We start from the raw sequence: 5,020 nt of genomic DNA on the forward strand, positions 1-5,020 counted from the left end.
CAATGGTTCATCACGCCCTGCACGCCTCAGAATCCTCGCACCCTCTGTTGCCCTGGTAACCATCTCTGGGCTTCCTCACCCCTTTCCTCACGCCTAGAGTGCCTTCTCCAATAGTCTTTGTAAAATTGTACCTCCACTTTTAGACTATCCTTCCCCATTAAGCCTTTTCCAGTTAGCCTCGTGACTACCCTTGCCTCACTTTAAACCCCAACACTCCTGCCTGTGCTCCATGCCACCTCTCTCCCTATGGCCTGTGTATCCCATGAAGGCTGTTTCTGACTTGTCACACATGACTTGTCATTTCCCTCCAAAATGCAAACACTCTGAGACCAGAGACCACGGTTTGTGTGTGTGTGTGTGTGTGTGTGTGTGTATGTAGTTTTTATTATTATTATTAATATGCAGTACAGAGAATAGGATCGGGCTTCACAATATATGCTCTAAAGATGCATATCGAAATTAAAATGTCTAAAAAATGTTTTATAAATTGTGCCAGACATGTTATTCAATTCACACATTTAATTCTCATCTATCCCACTCATTAATTCTTCCTCTCAGGTCTAATTTTAACAAAATTCCACCAGAAGGAAAGAATTTGGATGCCCACACAGTTTATTAGAATGGGATTTGGCATCTGGGACAAGTTCGCGAGGCTCAGCACGTCAGATAAAGACATGAACATTGTCAAATAGGTCAGTGGCAGTGGTTGCCTGATATGTGAGCTGCAGTTGCATTAGGAAGAATGGAGAAGGAAACAAAATCGCCTGAGCCATGGGAACCAGGCATTTGTGAGCCCCAAGAAGTCTGTTTCCTGTTCTGGAGGAGGGGAGCTGTCCTGTGGAGGAGTTGTGAAGGAGGAAGTTGTGGAAGTGAGGGGTAGACCTCCAATCCCACACCCTCACAAAGGTCAGACTTTAATTATTTTATTGTATCTTTTACAAAAACTGGAACCAGACAGAATGAGAACAAGCCACAGAAACTCAATCTTGGCTCCTCTCAGGCAACTGAGCCCCAAACCACAACCCTAAAGTCTATTTGCTATTGAACAGGAGATTCAAGGACCAAAAAGCACTGGCACATCGAGTGGGCTCGTTGGCTCAGTTGCCGAATTGGAGACTTGGGGACATTTGCCAACAGCCTGCTCCGGAACACTCTGTCCCTGCCCAAATCAACTGCAGTAATTAGCTTTGGTCATTAGTTTCAAGTAAATAATCTCCTTGTCACAGCTGGGATCCTTTATCAGAATGGCGGACATGAGGGTTTGCAGAAGCAAATGATTTTTCTTCCCCTCTGAATTCCCCGGAACACTAAGTCATGACCCAGAGATCTGAATAAGGCATAGAAACTCCCAAAGATGCCTAAAATTTGGAGGAATAGCTCTGCCTAAAGGGCAGAATCACCGGGTATTAACAACAAATGTAAAACAACAACAAAACTTTTGAAATGGTTATTGATCTTTTCTTCGACTCAAAGCTCAAGTTCAGATCAACAAACTTGCTGAAGTATGTGCTGTATACATGCCAGGAAATGTACTTGCTACATGCCAGGCTCCCAAGGAGCCTAGGAGGAGACTGACAAGGAAACTGGTAATAAATGCACTGGTGATATACTCTGATAGCAGAACGCAGAGAGGGAGGGCACCCTAACCCAGCCTGCTTCTTCAGGGAAGACTTCCTGGACATGTGACTCCAACACTGATTTAAGAAGGGAAGTAGCCATCAGGAGCACTTCTGCAAGACTCACATAGGAGGGAGGCATGGGGTTGATTCTGAGCCTTCTGAAACAACTGGCAAAACACATGTTCTCAACCTTCTATGCCTTGGTATCCCATCATTATGGGGCTTCCCAGATAGTGGGTTAAAAAAAACCTGCTGTCAATGCAAGAGACATAAGAGATTCAGGTTTGATCTCTGGATCAGGAAGATCCCCTGGAGGAGGGCATGGCAACCCATTCCAGTATTCCTGCCTGGAGAATCCCATGGACTGAGGAGCCTGGTGGTCTACAGTCCATGGGGTTGCAGAGTCAGACACGACTGAAATGACTTAGCAAGCACACATGCATGCATCCCATCATTATGCCCATTTCAGAGAAGGAGGAAGTGAAAAGAGAGACTTCAGCTCTGTCCTTGGATTGCCTGTGGGGATGGAGTTAGAGGCACAGTGCTGGTCGGACCCCCACCAGCCTCAGGAGTGCCCATGGTGGCAGAATGGCTGGTCCCTGAAACTTTAAGTTCTGTCCCCACCCCCAAGCACTGCCAGGGGCATATGCTGCACCCTTAGTGCCAGGGGTATGGTCATTGCCAAAGAGAGGGCCAGACAGCTTAATACCTCAAAGCCTGCCTGGGCGACTTCCCTGGTGGTCCAGTGGCTAAGACTCCACACTCTCAGTGCAAGGGGCTTGGGTTTAATCCCTGATCAGAGAACTAGATCCCACATGCTGCAACTAAGACCCGGCACCGCCAAATAAATAAACATTTTTTTAAAAATAAAAAGGACATTTAAAAAAAAAAACCTCCCTGGGCCAGAGCACAACACCAAAGCCCAGTCTCCTTTCAGTGCAGCATAGGCTCACTGTGGGATTCAGCCCAGGGCTGCACGACAGAAGAAAAGAGACATGGATAGTTAGAGGGCAAAAGGGACGAGTGGTCTCTTATGTTGATTGGAAATCACAAGTTGGGGAAAAAAGGCAAAGAGGTTAGTAATTCCATGGTGGTTAAGAGTATGGGTTTTGCAATCAGACAGCTCTGAATTTAAGCCCCAGCCCTGCTACTTCCTGGTCTTCCCCGGTGGCTCAGCAATAAAGAACTCATCTGCAATGCAGGAGACACAAATTCAATCCCTGGGTCAGGAAGAGTCACGACTGACTCGTAGCGACCCCATGGACTGTAGCCCACCAGGCTCCTCCATCCATGGGATTTTCTAGGCAAAAGTACTGGAGTGGCTTGCCATTGCCTTCTCCGGGAGAAGGGAATGGCAACCCACTATTCTAACTTTGGAAATCCCATGGTCGGAGGAGCCTGACAGGCTACAGTCCGTGGAGTCACAAAAGAGTTGAACACAACTCAGCAACTAAAACAACAAGCTGTAGGGATACATCCCCCCCATCTCCCTGCACCTCGTTTCCTTATCTGCAAAGTGGTGCAATAGTAGTTACCCAAGTGGGTTGATGTGAAAGTTAAATGCAGTAACACATGTAAACACTTCATGCAATGTCTGGAACATAGTAGCTACTCAGTAAATACTAACCATTGCTTATTCTATCCATTTTCATTCCCCATGACAACACACAGGATGCCTGAGTTCACTAAGTTTTTTACCAGAATCATCTGGATGATTGCCTTCTTTTGATAAATTTGGAGACAACCAAAGATATTTCACACTAACATATTTTTTTGTAATAAAAAAATGAAAAATTACTTTCTAGTAGCAAAGAAGTTGGATGTCATCACCGACTCAATGGACATGAGTTTGAGCAAGCTCAAGGAGATGGGGAAGAACAGGGAAGCCTGGCGTGCTGAAGTCCATGGGGTTGCAAAGAGTTGTGCATGACTGAGTGACTGAACAACAACAAGCAAAGAAGAGTTCCTGGAGAAGATCAGAGCTAGAACAAAGGTATCCAACCAGGAAGTGGTTCTCATGTCCTTTGAGGCAGAAAGGACTCCTTCAATTGGACTGTGCCTTACTGGTGGCCAGCCCTGGCTCACAGGCACATTTAGTGATGTGTAATGTCTTAGAACAGATAACCTCTTTGAAGAGTATGGCTGGACCACAGCAATCCTAGTCCTGGGGTGAGATGAAACAGGGCAAAAAAGACATTTGCCATTTGTTCATCTGAACTAATTCATATCACTTTTACTTTGATTAGCACCTGCTCCATTCAAGGCACTGCTTCAGAAACCACTGTTTGGTCAGGGACAATCAGGGGTCAAGCTGCCAAATGGACTGTCCCTTGATTATGAAATTAACCCTCTACATCCACAGTTGTGATCACAGTCAGCAATCTATACTTATTTAAGGCTGTGTAATAGGTCAGCACTTGAAATTCCCATTCATATCCACAACCCTCCTATGAGAGCAACAACTCAGGATTTTTATCCCTCTCTCTTACAGAGGAGGAAACAGTCTGAGAGCTTAAGTACCTATCCGGTTCTGTCCACCTAGCTACTGCTACTAAGTTGCTTCAGTCATGTCCGACTCTGTGCAACCCCATAGACTGCAGCCCACCAGGCTCCCCCATCCCTGGGGTTCTCCAGGCAAGAACACTGGAGTGGGTTGCCATTTCCTTCTCCAATGCATAAAAGTGAAAAGTGAAAGTGAAGTTGCTCAGTTGTGTCTGACCCTCAGTGACCCCATGGACTGCAGCCTACCAGGCTCTTCCATCCATGGGATTTTCCAGGCAAGAGTACTGGAGTGGGGTGCCATTGCCTTCTCTGAGGTGGAGAAACCAGGGCTTTACATCCTGGCCTCCTGATTCCAAAACTTATTGTCACTAAGTCAGGCAGCTTTTGCCACATAGAAGGGACATGCTACCCATTCTTTATCCTTTGGAACCCAAAGGACACATTTCTAGGACAGCTGGCTCTGATCAGAATGTAGGCTATGACCCTGGAGCCATTCATCCCCATTTATGTCATACTCTGGCCATCCACAGAGAGAATTTTGCAACTGGCTTTATCACAGTCCAAATTCTGTGGTTATCAGAATGATAAATTTTATTCTTTCAGCAGCCAAGACTGAGGAGAGGGCAACCTTGGGGATTTACAGACCTGCTCGGGAGAGGAGGAATGTTCATTCCCAATGGAAAATTGCATGCACTGCTCCAGCTAGCCCAAGCTCTCTGACCTTCAAGACATACACTGTATCTTTTCTCAGGCTCTAGTTATGACCAACCTAGATAGCATATTCAAAAGCAGAGACATTACTTTGCCAACCAAGGTCTGTCTAGTCAAGGCTATGGTTTTTCCTGTGGTCATGTATGGATGTGAGAGTTGGGCTGTGAAGAAGGCTGAGCACCGAAGAA

This window comes from Bos mutus, chromosome 4 (genome assembly GCF_027580195.1).
Source record: "Bos mutus isolate GX-2022 chromosome 4, NWIPB_WYAK_1.1, whole genome shotgun sequence".
NCBI lineage: Eukaryota > Metazoa > Chordata > Mammalia > Artiodactyla > Bovidae > Bos > Bos mutus.